We start from the raw sequence: 18240 nt of genomic DNA on the forward strand, positions 1-18240 counted from the left end.
ATGGCAACAACACTTATTTGGGGGCAAGTGGAGCAGAATTGCCGAGCTGAAGGACAAGTATGACCCCCACGCAATATTGTCACTAGGTCAAAAGATTTTCCCCTCCAAAGGAGACGCACTCGGCGTGGCGCATGTGTAGCGTAGTGTTTTTTTTCTGAACTCCTCAAGTGTAAAAGGGTCAGAAAATGGTTGCACATAGAATAATGTATATGATAGGTGTTTTATAGTTATATAGATCGAGCCCCATCTGCACATAATAATGTTTTTTCAGTTACTAGAGAAGTTAGTATATTGCAGAGTGACTTGAACATTTTTTGTTCCTTGTCACTTTTAGATCATAGTTATAGGAAACCTGCGAATGGGAATACCGGTTTGAATAGCAGAGGCATTTAGCTAGGCATTGTAGTTTGATTATGCACTCATTTTCAAGTCATCCTTGTCCTTAACTAATGGTGTTTCATTATCACATTATTCAGTTAGTATCTATAGATGTATAAATGTATCATACTAATGGTAACATACAGTGAGGCCTTGTTTAGTTTCTCCCCCTAAAGTTTACTCCATATCCCATCGAATGTTTAGACACATGCATGGAGTATTAAATATAAACTAAAAAATAACTAGTTGCATAGATTGTGACTAATTGCGAGACAAATATTTTAAGCCTAATTAGTTCATGATTTGATAATACGGTGCTACAGTAACACATGTGCTAATGACGGGTTAATTAGGCTTAACAAATTCATCTCTTGGATTACTGATGGATTCTGTAATTTGTTTTTTATTAGTATCCAAACACCCCATGCGACACCCCCAGGTGACACCCGATGTCACACCCTAAAACTTTATGCCCTGGATTTAAACAAGACCTAAATGGGAACAACAACTATACAAAGCGCACTACATGCACCACCGGAATTCCATATATACATGATTTCCACTAATAGTACCCCTGGCGACACTTATGGCTCCGTTGCTTTTTTGCGAGACCCAGTTACACACGCTATTGACTTTCCCGAATAGACTAGTTGGACATCTAGATATGTTGTGAAGACAAGGTTGATATATGCCCTTGTAGTTCATTTTATGATGAGTGATTGTCAACGTGATCCACGACCTAGGTTGAGTTTGTGAGCTAACCATGGCGTGGGTTGGGTTGTGCGACATGTCTCTTGGTTTGTGGTGTGCAGGTGTGGAGCTCGGAGGCGGTGGTCGACAGCGAGGTGAAGGTCAAGTAGGGACGTGCAGTGCCATGCTGATGGACCGGGAGTGGTGAAGGATGGACATGAGGCTTGGACTGAGGGACCAGGAGCCTAGGTGACCAGCCACGGTGGCTGACATCTAGGACATCGACAAGCGCAAGTGTACATGGGAGTGATCGTGTTGACCGAGTCAAGACGGTGGGCGTGCAAGTTGAGCGGGGCTCAGGAGGACTTGGCGGATGGACGGTCAAGGACGGTGGTGACATGTGTCGAGTGGTGGGGGACATGTATGGAGGACACTACTCACGAGTGGTTTGGTGGTTTGGGCCTCAAAACCATCGTTGGCTAGTTTCACAGGTTTGGGCCTCAAAACCCAGGTGGAGGTTCTAAGGAGGAACGGACGGCACATGGCGGTATTGAGGAGTTCACGTTGAGGCGAAGCTATCTCATGAAGGGCACGGTGGCCATTGGATGAAGATTACCTCGGGTTGGACCATAGTGCCCTCGGGTTAAGTGGTTCGACTCAAAAATATCTAAGAGCAAAACTAGGATTGTGTAATAGCCATGTTAAATAGGATGAGGGAGCTCCCATCTACCTCACCTCTTTCATTTTGCTTCATCCTTCTCTAGGTTTTCTCCTCCCCTTAGGTTTTCTTGTGAGAGAGGTCCACAAATTGGATAATTTGTGTAAGAAACAAAGATTGCCACGGGAATGGAGGCCCCAACCTCCTCGTGTCCTCTGGGATTCGATTTGTGAGTTGTTCCTGTGAATCATGTTTGCGTTCTTCATGTTCTTCCTTTCCCTCTTCTCTTGTGTGGTTTGATTCATCGTTTTGAGACCATTTTGACTCGTTCCTTTTCCACTGAGATGAACTAGGACATGAGTTGAGCCCTTCCACCAAGGGATTTCATCTAATTCCTCATGAGTTCATAGATCGGGGCGAATCAAGCTCTAGGGTTAGAAAATCGGTGTTTTTCATGTTCATCCAATTTCCTGTTGATTGGCTTCAAATTGGGCGATGATCTCCTAGAGGTAGCTCACTTATTGCCTTGTGACCATGTGGTTAAAATTTGGTGGCAATTAGTTTTGATTTGGTCACAAATCGGGATTTTCCTTGCTCCGGGCGTTTTTCGGGGGCCACTCTGTTTGTGCTGATTTCGTGACTTGCAGACAGTCTGCCTCGGACCCCCGGACAGTCCACCGTTACTGTTCACATCACGATCAAAAGGTCTTCTTTTGGTCGTGTTTTGCTGCTCCAAATGTTGGACAGTTTGGGCCTACCCGTGGACAGTCCGGGGCTGCTGCTGAAGCGTGTCCAGAACTATTTCAGCATGTTCGTTTTATGGTGTTTGACTTGCGGACAGTCCGAGATTCAAACACGAACAGTCCACCATTCTTCTTTCTACCTAGGTCAGAACTATTTCTCATCGTTCAGTTTTTGGGAGTTGAACTCCGGATAGTCTGGCCCTCAACCCCGGATAGTCTAGGACTTGACCCGTGAAAAGTTCGGGCTCCCTACGGCAGATAGTCCAGACCTGTGCAGATTGTGCTGTTTTCTTTTGTTCTTTCGAGCACTTGTTTCCATCTATTCTCGGTTGATCCACTGTACCTCTTGGTCATCGCCAAAGATACCCAGCCACCCATTAGCTTGTGATCATACTGTTCTCTAGTGCTTTTGCTCTTAGATCATGATTTTGGGACAACGGCTTAAAGTTTCGAAAGAAATTTGAGGCTCCCATTCACCCCCCCTCTGGTCGTCATTTTCGTTCCTTCAATTGGTATCGAAGCTAGTTAAGGATCATTTCACCTTAATTGGTCTGTGATCCACAAAGGCGACATGGAGCATGGTTCCGACAAACCACCGTTCTTCAATGGAACAAACTACCCCTATTGGAAGATTCGCATGTCGGCGCATCTTTAGGGAATTGATTGGAAAGTTTGGGAGATTTGTGAGAATTCTAATTATGTTGTGCTTGATGCTCGCAACACTCAGGATCAAATTGATCAACACAACACAAATAGCAAGTCTCGCAGTGTTCTCTTTTTGAGTCTTTTGCTTTCTAAGTTTGAGAGTCTCCGATTGCACGACTGCTCGAGAGATCTAGGTGAGGCTTCAGAGCTATCATGAGGGAACTTCATAGGTCAAAACTAGACTCTTTGAGACGTACAAGCAAGAGTATGAGAACTTCTCTTAGTTGGATGGAGAGTCTATCGATGCCATGTTCTCTTGCTTTCCAACGATTGTGAACAAGATGCGGGCAAACAAGCCGTAGCTACCTTATGATGATCATGAGAGGGCACTCAAGTTACTATATGCCCTAGATCAGGAGGTTTGGCATGTGAAGGTGTCCGCTATCATTGAGTCCGCGAACTACGACACCCTCATCATGGATGAGCTTTTCAGAAAGTTCAAGTCCACCAAGATTGATTACCAGACCCAAGCCAAGATCAAGAACCCCTCTGCACCGACTATGGCTTTGGTCTTAGGTAACAGCTCAAGTCCCTCAGCTAACCCTTCACAGATGTCGTTTGCCTTGTCTTGTTTGGTGTTTGTCACAGAGGAGCAGTTGGAGGCCCTTGGGGACGACGAGCTGGCACTGGTCATCAGCCGATTCTTGCAGTTTCACAACAACCGCTTGAATCACCGACATGGTGGTGGTCCAAAGGAAGGATGCTATGTCTATGGAGACCCCAACCACTTCGTCGCTCACTGCTCCAAGAAGAACAAGCACTCCTCTGACAAGTATGACTCCAGCAAGCATTAGGACAAGCACGAGTGCACCTCCAGCAAGCACAAGTCGAAGGGAGGATTCAACAAGGAGGTGCTCAAAAAGATGTACCTCAAGAAGCCCAAGGCCTAGGAGCACGCCTCCCTTAGCGACCTCAACAACGACACCGACGATGACCACTCTTCTTCCCCCTCGAGCGACAATGAGTCCGAGAGAAAGCGCGAGGACAAGCTGACCGGGCTCTGCTTCATCGCCAATTCCACCCACGAAGGGTTTTTCACCATGGCGGTCGATGCCGAGGTGAAGGCTATCAAGGACATGGTTCCCGTCATTGATGACACTACTGAGGTAACACCTTCCGTCGACTATCTTGTTGCTAAGCTTGAAACCATGAACGACCCCTTATTTAGCCAAGATAAGCTGCTGAAGCATGCTGCCCATGAGAGGAAAGAGTTTAAGGACAAGCTAGAAATTACGCTGAAGGAGCTTGAGGAAGCTAAGAAGCTCGCTGTAGGAGTGTCTGATGAGGTTAAGTGCGATGAGTGTGCTGTTCACATGTCCAACCTTACCGATTTGCAATCAAATTATGTTGCTTTGCTTGATGAGAATGATGAGTTGAAGTCTAGGTCTAGCTTGTTGGGTGCATGCAAGTCCTGCTTAGGCTTGCAATATGAGCTGGCAGAGAAGGTTGCTAGGATCTCTTTGCTTGAGAAGGCCAGTTTAGATAGCACTGCTGCTCGGTGTGCACGCTGTGAGGGTTTGGAGCTAGAGCTTTAGTCCTACATACATGACAAGATGAGAACCAAGGAAGACAACATAAACCTTCGGTCCATCTTGAGCTAGGTGTCCTACAGTGAGCCATAGTTGGACAGGATGATGAGCCAGTTCAGGCGGGGAACTGGTGCATCGAGTGTAGGTTTTGCTGTAGGTGGGAAGGGTGAAAATCTCTATGGCAAGGTTGGAGAATACAGTGGATTGAAACCAAGTGAGAAACCTACCACTACTCCCAAATTGATAAAGATCACTCCACCTGAGCCTACTTTGCCTACCACCAAAGATGGAGTGTTTGAAGAACCTCCAAAAGCTCCACCCCTAAAACAAGTTTGGGTTCCAAAACCTAACCATCTCAAGAACCCACTTGATACTCTACCAAACATCTCTGAGGATCCCCTTCCTAAAACCAAAAAGCCACCAAGAGTGAACCATACCCACAAGAGAGTGAGGTGAGGTATCATTGTGACTACTACCGTAGGGATGGTCATCTTGCTGAGTTTTTGTAACACCCTCGGTGTTACACTGCACAATTTTTGCTAAAACATTGCATGTGCATCATGCTTATGTGACAGTGTATGAACTATAGAGTATAAATCAATTTCTGTGGCTCAAAACGTTCATCGAAAACACGAAACGAATGTTATGTTTCATGTCGCGTTATATCACTTAGGGTTCTAAATGAATTTTTATTGAACAAAAATGCTACAGAATGCATACCCGGCACTTTAATAAAGTTTGTGGTACAAACTTCATAGATGGCGATGAAATACTTGTGGTCAAGAATGGGATTCGCTAGCTAGCATACTTGATAGATTGGAAATCGAATTCAACGCAAAACCGATAAGAACTTGGTTGAATTTCTTAAGTTAGAAAACGCTTCGACGAAGCTAAGTTCAAGAATTTTTAAAGGCGAATTGGATTAAAAAGTAGTGCAATTTCATGGTTGGTTTTAGTAGTTTAACATACCATCTCGAGCGTTAAATAGTTAGTTTAGCCACTGGATCATCGAGTTGGGTTTTAGGGCTGCTTTAAAAAGCGTGCACGACACAGTTTCTGTGTTTGGATGTGGTCACCATTGCCTCAGCTCAGCACGCTGTGCTGGTTCGCTCGCCATGCATGGGCATGCATGCCGTACGTGCTCCACCACGCTGGCCGGGCTAGCCGCTGGCTCCGTGCTACGGGCCACTGTCACCCGTTGCCACACCCTGGCTCGCGCTTGCATGCACACCGCGCCGGTGGGTCTGGTCGCTCTGCCATCGCCCCTGTTGTCGTGGGCCCTATGCCCGATCAGTTCGCTGCTGTCTGACCCACCGTGTCCTCGCTCGGCTGCCAGTCTTGGTCGTGAGTGTTGGTTGCCCGCGTGTGCTCTCACCGCCTGCATCGCTGCGTTGCCATCCCGTCACTATGCTGCTTCCGCCTGCTTCGCTGTGCCGTTGCCTGCGCTGCATTGCGTCGCATCAACACGCTACTGCTAGTAGCGGTCGCGAGTGCTGAGTCGCTGCGTGCGCTGCACCGCTCGCATAGCGTTCGCCTAAGCTACTGCGCCGGCACATGGCCGTGTTGCCATCAACTTGTAGGTTAATGCGATGCGGCCACCCAAGTCATGCCAGCTCGTACGACCATGTGTGTCTTCTCTGTGTGCGCCCTTGTCTGTTGCGTTGAGTGGAGAGCATTGTTGTGCCCCGGTCACCTCTACCTTTAATGGCGTCACGTTGGAGTCACCGAGCTACGCCAAGGCCAGGTCGCAGCGCTGGTCAAATCTGTGCAATTGCGTGCGCCAATGGATTGAGTAGGAACCTAGCTACATGCTGAACACTCCCACTGCTGCTGCCAGCTGGTGTCGAGTCCCAATTTGATGATTCCTTCATCATTGGCCATCTTAAGACCCCGTGGTAACGCCCGTCTAATTCACCTTACCCCGTCTACCTCCATCCAATTCATTAGCACTGTATCTTCACCCTATTCCACTCTATCCCGTGCGCACCCCATTTCACCCTGCTACTGCCTGCTCCGCGCTGCCGACGTAGTCGAGCCACCGCCGCCGTCGTGAGGTTTGCCGTGTGCGCGTGGCCAGACTCGCTCGATCAGTCTCCGGTCAAGCCACCATGTCTGGTAGGTTCAGGGTGAGTCGCTGATGCCCATTCTTGAACTCATTCATGTTGTCGGTCACTTGGCTCATGGGAACATGGCCCCCGTCATAGGGAGGAGTTCGCCGTCGTGGAGGGAGCTCGGGACAGCATCTCTGTTCACCGCATCGCCACCCATCACTTCGGGTTTATGCCTAGGTGAGCATTGGCTAGCATTTAGGGATGGGGAGGGGCCGGTCTGGCCGGTGTAACCGCCCTGTGCCAGCGCCGCCGTGCCGGTGCATGCACGCGGGTGCCGAGGGTGTCGCCATTGTGAAGATAGATTATTTCGAGGGCTTATCTATGAAGTAGCTGACTATAGGAATAGTGTCATGGGTCTCAGGGTGATTCATTAGTAGGTCAGGGCTGTTTTCACAAAATAGCTGAAGCGCGCGGGCCTCCCCGTCGCGGGCCATCGTCATGCGGATGGGCCACGCCCATGCGTCACGTGCGCGCGCACGTTCATGTTGGACTGGGCCGAGCCGTTCGTGCTCTGGGCCACGCGGTGGAATTTGGTTTTCCATTTTCCAATGAATTAATAAATGCTTATTCAATTTAGTTTTGAGCTAAACTTTGATAATTTGTAATAAATCTTTTAGATATCCAAAAATAGTGAAACAAAATTTGTTAGGTTCACAAAAATGCTATCTATCAGTTGGTGTAGTTAGTTTACAGTTAGCTATGATACTGATAGGTTCATAAATTCAAATTAGAGAGCTTAGTATTATGTAGATTAATATTGGTAGGAATTTTTGTGGTAAATTGATGATAGCTTTAGCCATGAAATTTTTATAGTAGGATCATTAGATTATTATGTACTCACTGTAATTTTTGTAGCACAAGAGTAGGTTGATAAATAGAATAGCTAGTACCCTTGTCTTATCATATATAGAGTAAATTGGTATTAAGAGTAAGAATACCTTTAGTTGCTAAGATAATATATGGCATGCTTCATACTTGTTAGTGGTAACAGTAGGTAACTTAGCACCTTAGTCGATAGAACTCGCTTAATAGCTTGACAGCTGTATTTTTATGTTAAGAGTTGTTGTTGCCATATTACTAAGTGTTGCATCATCATTTCATGCATGTAGATCATGAGTTGGTAGAGTTCGTGCCCAAGGACGAACAGGATTACAAGGAAGTCATTGAGGAGTACGAGGAGGAGATCCTCGTGTAGGAGGGAGCCCTAGAGCCTATTGGTGCTCACTTTGTTGACCCACCGCCTGCCCAAGGCAAGCCCCGATGCATAACCCATATTTTTAATGATCACTGAATATATATATGATGTGCATTTACATTACAGGCATTTTATGGAAACTACATGCATAAATTTATCTACCTATGAGTCCTACTAGTATAGGCCGAGTAGCTGCTATGCTCAGGATTTCGGTAGCGTGAGTAACCTGTCGTTACTCCCAACACATGAAAATTATGATCCCTCATGATAAAATGGTGGAAAGGAAAATGGTGACCGAGCAGGGATATGGTTTGGGTATTGGTGGGTGTAAGAGGTTGTGTCCTACGACCAATAGGGCATAGCTTGGTTACACTTTTTCCCTGTCTATGTCGGTTAAGGACCAGCCGTTGCATTGGGCTCTAGGCAAGTCACAGATCTATTATCTCAAGCACATACTTGGATATAGGCGCAGGGAAGACTTGTTGCTCTATAGTCGTGGGTTCCGGCTCTTTCTGGACCAACTAATTAGAGGCAGGGATGGTGGAGGTCCTTGCACCGCACTAAGTCCGGGACTTAGGAGCGGGGGCTTGGTGTCCAAGTTTGGACGGGGACCTAGACCCCATGACAGGAGGACGATGGGTTGGTCCTGCTTATGCCTGGGGTACAAGAAGGGCGTGGGTTTTTGGGGTACCCAAGTAGGGCATTGATTTGCGAATCGCTGGCATTTTGGTGCGGCTTGTCTACGGTCTAGCACCGTAGTAAGAACTGAAAGATGAAAGGTGATGAAATGGAACTAATTGCTCAAGTCTTGCTTGAAAGTAGAATAGGTGCTTACATAGAATGGCTAGATAATAAATTAATCATGGCTCCTAATAATAACATAAATAAGGACTCACTATTAGTATTGCTTTCTGCAAAAAGGAAACCCAGCAAACCATAAAGCTTTGCATATCCCTTGGAGCCAGGAAATTATTCCCACTAGTCGAATAAGTCTTACGAGTACATTATGTACTCAGGGTTTATTTACCCCTGTTGTAGGTAATGCTTGAGGAGTACCATTGTGTGAAGGATTCTTTTGGTGGGCACAGACGGATCCTTGTTTCTTGTCGATAGATGTTTATTTACATTCCACTGTTTAATATTCCGCACTCTGACATTTGGCAATGTAATAATGAATTTCTAAGAACTCTGGATGTATGAAATGTATTAAGTATTGTAACTCGTTCTCATTATTGGATCCTTGGGAAAAAATGTGGATCTTTTGGGTTCTCCCTTGGGGTGTGCCCGATGGATACCACCCATTGTAGCTTGCTTTCGGGGTGATTAGTGTTCGGTGGAAGACGAGCGCCTCCGTAAGTGTGTTATTTCAGGTGGTTCTGCCACAATTTTGCTTTAGGAGGAAGAGAGATGAGCGGTGAGAGTACGAGTTGAACAACCAGAACATATACCGCCTGCCCCATGGCTTACATGTGCCGCCCATTCAGAGGCGTAGTGCTAGGCCTAGAGGTGCAATGCCTCAAGGTGCTAGGCCTCAGGTTACAAGACCATGTGATGGTCATGCCCAGCGTGGTTCAGGTCACGATCAATATGACTTTGGACCTCATGGCAGTGGCTTTCAGTCCTATAGCACAAGCGGACCACGTTTTCCCCCACGTGGTGTTCGCTTTCCTCAAATGGGACACGGTATGTTTGATGTTTTTCCTAACACTTTTTTAGGGCAAATGAGCCAACACTTGTATCCTTCACAGTTTACTAACCCCAGTGTTGCGCCATTTGCTCATCCCATGCCCTTCAATTGATACAGGACGGAGGCCTGGAGAACATGTGGCTCATTGATTCTAGCTATTCGCGCCACATGACCAGAAGTTCAAAATGGTTCTCCAGCCTCAACCTCATGCAATGTAAGGAGTACATCACATTCAGGGACAATAGCAAAGGTAAGGTGCTTTCTCGTGGGACCATTCGGGTCAATGAGAATTTTGTCTTTAAGGATGTTGCTTTGGTTTCGAATTTGCATTTCAATTTGCTTTTAGTTTCGCAACTCCTTCAGGATGGCTTTGAAGTGCGCTTTAAGACCGACTTGTCTTGAGTTCTTGATTCTCAGGGAAATCGTGTTTGTCAGATTGTCCCTTTTGGCCGTGTCTTTGAGCTAATTTTTCTCACTCTTTTGGCTCTTCTCAATGTTTGGTGGCCGGATCCTCCTCTAAGCTTTGGAAGTGGCATAGGAGTCTGAGTCACTTGAGCTTTGACTTACTAGCTAGGTTGAGCTCACTTGATCTAATCCGAGGATTACCCAAGTTGAAATTTGAGAAGGATTTGGTTTGCCACCCATGTCATCACGAGAAGATGGTTGCCCCTTGTCACCCACCTGTGAACCAAGTCATGACCAAGGAACCCGGTGAGCTACTTCTCATGGACATAGTTGGTCCAACTCGGGTTCGATCAGATGGTGGGAAGTGGTATGTTCTAGTAATCGTGGACGACTTTTCTCACTACGCTTGGATGTTTTTCATGGAGAGTAAGGATGAGGCTTTTTCACATGCTTGGGATTTGATTCTTTGGTTGCAAAATGAGTTCCCTAAGAATGCCATGAGAGCAATTCATAGTGATAATGGCATGGAATTCAAGAATACTCATTTTGAAACCTTTTGTGCTTCTTTGGGCCTCGAGCTTTAGTTTCCTCTCCTTATGTCCCCTAGCAAAGCGGCATTGTTAAGCGCAGGAATTGGACCCTTGTTGAGATGGCTAGGACGATGCTCGATGAGCATAGGACTCCTAGGAGATATTGGGCCGAGGCGATCAACACAGCTTGTCATGTCTCTAATCGCATTTTCCTTCGAGCTTTCATAAAGAAGACTTCTTATGAGTTGCGATTCGGACGACCACCCAAGGTAAGTCACTCCAGGGTGTTTGGGTGCAAATGCTTCATCCTGAAATAAGGTAATTTGGATAAGTTCGAGTCCAGGTCCTCCGACAGTATTTTTCTTGGTTATGCTTCTCACTCTCATGCATATCGTGTTCTTAACCTTGAAACTAACCGAGTGGTGGAGACCTATAAGGTCACATTCGATGAAACCATGCCTTGTTCCATTCATGTCTTTGATTGTGCCGATGATCAGGAGATTGGTGAGAGCACCTTTGTGGAGGAGGAGCAGGAAGATGCCGATTGCGGTGATCTCGAGCCGACTCCACTGGCTGCCCCTCTTGAGCCTGCGACGTCTACTTTAGCTCACTACCCCAATCCTTCTTTTTCCACTACTTGGGGTCTGTGCGAGCAGCCTCCTCAGCCTACGCTAGCTCACCTGAGGAGGCCCCAGCTGCTGTTGAGGGTGAGGCAAATTCTTCAATGGGGGTACCTCAGCACATTCAGCATCGACACCCACCTCAGACCATGATTGGCAACATCGACCAACAAGTCATGAGGTCTAGGTCATATCACATCTCACACTTTGCACACTCTGCTTTCGTTGCTTCTTTTGAGCCTCGAGATGTTGGACATGCTCTATCTAATTCAGATTGTGTCAATGCTATGCACGAGGAGTTAGAGAACTTTGAGTGAAACCAAGTGTGGGTTTTAGTACCACCTCCACCAGATTGCCACCCCATAGGTACAAAGTGGGTTTTCAAGAACAAATAGAGTGAGGATGGGGTGGTAGTGAGAAACAAGGCTAGATTGGTAGCTCAGGGCTTCTGCTAGAAAGAGGGTGTAGACTATGAGGAAACCTTCGCTCCAGTTGCTCGCTTGGAAGCAATTAGGATCCTTTTAGCGTTTGCAGCTTCGAAAGGGTTCAAGCTGCATCAGATGGATGTGAAGAGTGCCTTCTTGAACGGGTACATAGAGGAAGAGGTTTATGTGAGGCAACCCCCTAGCTTTGAAAATCCTAGGTTTCCTAACCATGTTTTTAAACTCCACAAAGTCTTGTATAGGTTGAAACAAGCCCCGAGAGCCTGGTATGAGCATTTGAAAGCTTTCTTGCTTGATAAGGGTTTTTAATGGGTTTAGTTGATAAAATGTTGTTTCTCCTCTAGCAAGGCACTAACACTCTCTTAGTTTAGATATACGTAGATGATATCATTTTGGTGGCTCTTCTCAAGCACTTGTTGCCAAGTTTGCAGATACTATGAGCAGGGAATTTGAGATGAGCATGATGGGTGAATTGACTTTCTTCCTTAGGCTACAAATCAAGCAAACTCGCGGGGGACATTCATGCACCAAGGCAAGTACACTAAGGACGTGCTCAAGAAATTCAATATGGGTGAGGCCAAGCCTCTTTGGACGCCCATGTCGACCACGATGGCCTTGGATGCGGATGAGGAAGGAGAAGCTGTGGACCAAAAGGAGTACCAAAGCATGATCTGATCGTTGCTGTACCTGATGGCGACAAGACTAGACATTCAGTTCGTGGTCTGTTTGTGAGCGCGCTTTCAGTCTTCTCCGTGCACGTCTCATTGTCAAGCCATCAAGCGGATCCTTAGGTACCTTCATTTCACACCTGAGTTCAGTCTTTGGTTTTTGGCCTCCTCCTCTCTTTCTTTTTGCGGGTATTCTGATTCGGAATATGCTGGGTGTCGTGTTGAGAGGAAGTCCACTTTAGGGACTCATCAGTTTGTTGGATTTTCTCTTGTGTCTTGGTCTTCTCGCAAGCAGTCTAGCATCACCCAATCCACCACAAAAGCTGAGTATGTTGTTGCTGCTTGTTGTTCACAGCGGCTCTAGATGATAGCTACTCTAAGAGACTTTGGGTTAGAGTTTAGGTGAGTGCCTTTGCTTTGTGACAGCACCAGTGTCATAAATATAGCCAAAAACCCAGTCCTCCACTCAAAAACAAAGCACATAGAAGTCCGCTTTGACTTCCTGCGTGACCACTATGAGAAAGGTGATATCGATCTGCACCACGTTGATACCCAAAACCAGCTCACAAATATCTTCACAAAACCACTTAACCACACCTAGTTTGCTCGCTTGCGAGGGGAGCTTGGAGTTTGTTTCCCTTTTTAGAGGAGGGGAACTTTGGTTGTTGTACTCTGGTTTTGTGTTCTTTTTAGTTTAGTTTTTGCTTTTGTCCTTTGTATCATATTGCATTTTGCATTTCATTTCATCATGTATTATAGTGCATTTTGAGCTTCATGACTATAGTGATTAGATTGAAATTATGCTCTATTTGGGATGTTATGCATGTACCTAATGGTGCTTTTGGCTTAGGCTCTTTTTGATCAACTGATACATTTTATGAGCTGAGCTTGTTTTTCCAAACTGTGAACTTGACAAAAACTTGTTGAAACATGAAAATTGTTCACCGCTTAGATTGGCAACTAGCATGTGTAGGTCTTGTTGAGATCCCTTATGCTATCATTTATATATTAGGTTGTTATGTCTCATGCCTTGAGTCATTCACTTGCTTGGACAACTTTTCTTTTGCTAAAACTTGACAATCAAGCTAAGTGATGAGAAAAGATCGAGATGGGTCTGTACTGTCCTACGTCAAGGTATCGAGACGGCTTCCAATTACACATTTGGATGAACTTGAGCCTTATAGTGGATGCCGAAACCACTGTCTTAAGCTTATGATTTTCTATGACATAGGCTTGGCATGGTTGCTAAGTTAGGCCTGATAGTACCAATAACCTCTCGCACACACATGTTTTGACTAATTCTTGTGTCAAGCTGGAAACTCCGATAAATTTAAATTTTGATGAAAACACAAGTCTTAGGTTCGTCTTTGACATGATGTGTGACCATTGCTTGGGGTAGTTCACCTTGTATATACTTATTAGCACTAGGTTGATTTCTAGCTTATACCTGCTATGTGCTACTTTCAGTGGTGAATCCCTTGTTGAAATTGCTTAATATTGCTCAAATTGCTTAACTACCATATTTCGTTTCACTTGACCAGTTTGAGCATTTGCTAGCACTTGTAATTGTTGCTATACATACATGAGAACACCAGTTAGAGCATCTTTTCACTCTAATTACTATACTTCTAAAGCTTTTGCATTTCTGCATCCTTTGCATTCATAGCATATTTGATGGAGAGTTGCAGTCTTTGGGTTTAGCTTGATAAGTGCATGTGTCAACAAGGGGGATAGATTTCCACACACAAAAAGGGAGAGATACCAAACCCACCTCATGTTGAGTGCATGCATTTGTTCAGGGGGAGTTGCGTTTGAGTTGCTTCTGCTAGATGTGTTGAGCCTTTGCCTCTTCTGGAGGGTCTAGCTGCTTTTCTAGCTTTTTGAGCTTTGCTAGTGGTGTTGAGCCCGTTTTGCCTCTTCTTAAGGGCTAGTTGTGTAGTACTTGGTTGCGTCGAGCCGTTGCCCATGTCTTTGGGGACCAAGTTTTTGCAAAGTCTTGCTCATTTCAATTGACCCTGTTTTGGCTTTTCTCTGGCTTTTGGTCATTTGGGTGAGCTCTTTGTTTTCTCTCCTTTTTTTCTTTTGCTCAAGCTATTCATGTGTTGGTGTTGACAATGCACTCATCAAGGGGGAGATTATGAACACAAGGTTGATATGTGCCCTTGTAGTTCGTTTTGTCATGAGTGATTGTCAACGTGATCCATGACCTAGGTTGAGTTTGTGAGCTAACCATGGTGTGAGTTGGGTTATGCGACATGTCTCTTGGTTTGTGGTGTGCAGGTGTGGAGCTCGGAGGCGGTGGTCGACGGCATGGTGAAGGTCAAGTAGGGACGTGTCGTGCCATGCCGATGGACCGGGAGTGGTGAAGAACGGACATGAGCCTTGGACTGAGGGACCAGGAGGCCGGGTGACCAGCTACGGTGGCTGACATCTGGGACATTGACAAGCGTAAGTGTACATGGGAGTGACCGGGTTGACCGAGTCAATACGGCGAATGTGCGAGTTGAGCGGGGCTCAGGAGGACTTGGCGGATGGCCGGTCGAGGATGGCGGTGACACGTGTCGAGTGGCGGGGGATGCATATGGAGTACACTACTCGCGGGTGGTTTGGTGGTTTGGGCCTCAAAAACATCGGTGGCCAGTTTTACGGGCTTGGGCCTCAAAACCCGGGCGGAGGTTCTAAGGAGGAACGGACGGCACGTGGTGGCATCGAGGAGTTCGCGTTGAGGAAAAGCTATCTCATGAAGGGCGCAGTGGCTATCGGATGAAGATTACCTCGTGTTGGACCATAGTGCCCTCGGGTTAAGTGGTTCGACTCAAAATTATCTAAGGGCAAAATTGGGATTGTGTAATAGCTCTGTTAAATAGGATGAGGGAGCTCCCATCTCCCTCACCTCTTTCATTTTGCTTCATCCTTCTCAAGGTTTTCCCCTTCCCTTAGGTTTTCTTGTGAGAGATGTCCACAAATTGGATAATTTGTGTAAGAACCAAAGATTGCCGCTGGAATGGAGGCCCTAACCTCCTCGTGTCCTCTGGGATTCGATTTGTGAGTTGTTCTTGTGAATCACGTTTGTGTTTTTCGCGTTCTTCCTTTCCCTCTTCTCTTGTGTGGTTCAATTCATCGTTTTGAGACCGTTTTGATTCGTTCCTTTTGCACTGAGATGAACTAGGACGTGAGTTGAGCCTTTCCACCGAGGGATTTTATCTAATTCCTCACGAGTTCATAGATCGGGGTGAATCAAGCTCTAGGGTTGGAAAACCTGTGTTTTTCGTGTTCATCCAATTTCCCGTTGATTGGCTTCAAATTGGGCGATGATCTCCTAGTGGTAGTTCACCTATTGCCTTGTGACCATGTGGTTAAAATTTGGTGGCAATTAGTTTTGATTTGGTCGCAAATCGAAATTTTTCTTGCTCTGGACGTTTTTTGGGCGACTCTGTTCGTGCTGATTTCGCGACTTGCGGACAGTCCGCCCTAACCCTCGGACAGTCTGCTGCTACTGTTCACGTCGCGATCATAAGGTCTTCTTTTGGTCGTGTTTTGCTGCTCTGAATGTCAGACAATCTGGGCCTACCCACGGACAGTGCGGGGCTGCTGCTGAAGCGTGTCCAGAACTGTTTCAGCATGTTTGTTTTCTGGTGTTTGACTTGCGGACAGTTCGGGATTCAACCGCAGATAGTCCGTCGTTCTTCTTTCTGTCCAGGTCAGAACTGTTTCTCATCATTCAGTTTTCGGGAGTTGAACGCCGGACAATCCGGCCCTCAACCCCGGACAGTCCGGGACCTGACCCGCGGACAGTCCGGGCTCCTTATGGCAAACAGTCCAGGCCCGTGCTGATTGTGCTGTTTTCTCTTGTTCTTTCGAGCACTTGTTTCCGTCTGTTCTCGGTTGATCCGCTATACCTCTTGATCATCGCCAAAGGTACCCAGCCACCCGTTGGCTTGTGATCATACCGTTTTCTAGTACCTTTGCTCTTGGGTTGTGATTCTAGGACAGCGACTTAAAGTTTCGAAAGAAATTTAAGGCTCCCATTCACCCCCCTTTTGGTCGCCGTTTTCGGTCCTTTATATGCGATGAGAAAAATTATGCATAGACAAGAGTAGAGAGCTTTCCATAAGTGTTCTGTTTATTTTGAGGATGGATTGAATATTGATGCATCCTTATCCAATAGAGGATGTATAGGACTAAGGATGGTAGAAAAGAGTGATTGGAAGCCTTTGAAATTTTCTCCAACAGACCAATAGAGCAAGGCCTATATCCAAACTAACGAACTCAAACTGCACCTACAGAGCCTACGAATGACGTTTGAGAAGCCTGGAAACAACATAGAAGGAAGAATCAAGCAAATCACAAATTATGGAAGTTCTACAAAATTTCAAAGACATACCAATGGAAGTTACTCAAATCCACACTATTTTGCAAAAGTTCTGCACAGAAAATCTCAAACCTTGACCTCGATTCTATCATTGTCAACGACAACACTAGAGGAGGTTCTCACATAAGTAGTCCTAATGTTAATGTCATCATTATTGTCTGTTCCGATGTACTAAAATAATTACAAATAGTTTCTTAGTAAACAAATTTTTAATGGAAATAACTTTTAGTATATACAATAAAAGACTTGTGATTTTCGTCAAGCCACTTTTTTAGGAACTCTCTAACAATTTCAAAAGCTACGTAACGAGTAATGAACCATGCACCACAACTTCTATAAATATCATTTATAATCAAGTTTTGGATATGGTATCATGGATGGGTGCCTTTCACTTATGGTCCTGATGTTCATTCTTGTATGTCATCCCGATTTGGGCAAACTCTTTGGACAACTCCATGTCTCAACTGACCTTCTAATATGACCTAGATGGTTAGAGGGAGGTGAAATAGCCTACAAAAATTTTCTAACAAAAGCCACAACACTAGAGCAAAAATTATTAGTATATCATATGATTCTAATAACCACTACTTGCTCTAGCTCTACAAACACCCAAACAAATCCCTACACAATTCTAGTAGCGAATGATTTGTAGTCCAAATCACAACACAACACAAAGCTACTAGCTACACTAAGCAACTCTAGCAAACCAAACTAGTGAGCAGTTAAGAAGGAAGCTACTCTACTACTAACTAGAGGATACTCTACCAAGCAACTACCACACAAGCAATAAATATGAAATTAAATGCAAGTGAGAGTAGAAGCAAACCAAGGATGATAAGTGTCAGGTACCATAAAATAGGGTACCCCGAGCGTACACCAAAAGAATCACTTAAACCCCATCAACAACAAAGCCAGAAGGTAAGCCGTGGGTCAACCACCGGCCCCGTCCGAGCCCACCGGCTCTCCGCCTCGCGCGAGGCCTCGCACACGAGGTCTCGACGCCCTGACGAATCTCCGCCTCGCGCGAGGCCTCTCACGAGAGGCCTCGACAAGGAGCCCAATCTCCGTCTCGCCCGAGGCCCCGTGCGTACAGCCTCGAATGAGACAGCGATTCACCGTATCGCTCGAGGCTGGCTTGGCAGTAACCCGCCGCTCCCACCTCGACCAGTCTTCCCAACAGCGCGTCACGTCCCATTAATGCGTCAACCACTCCCGCGATCTCAGCCGGACGACGGCTCGACACCATGGAGTGGCCGACGGGACAAGGAGTCGCATCAACGCCATACCAGCTAGGACAAGGCGCGGTGGGGATTACCGGCCACTGTGTCCTGGCGCTGTGCCCATGATCAGCGCCTGCACTACACTGTGCCCCGTAACCCCCGCCCTGAAGACAACACGGCATGGGAAGTCTAGTCCGGGTCATCATCGCCTCAGAATCAGCGTACAAAATCAACCACTCCCTCCGAGCCTCGGCACCCCACGTCAGGGCCTCAGCTATCTCGAGAC

The sequence above is a fragment of the Miscanthus floridulus genome, chromosome 7 (genome assembly GCF_019320115.1).
Source record: "Miscanthus floridulus cultivar M001 chromosome 7, ASM1932011v1, whole genome shotgun sequence".
Classification (NCBI taxonomy): domain Eukaryota; kingdom Viridiplantae; phylum Streptophyta; class Magnoliopsida; order Poales; family Poaceae; genus Miscanthus; species Miscanthus floridulus.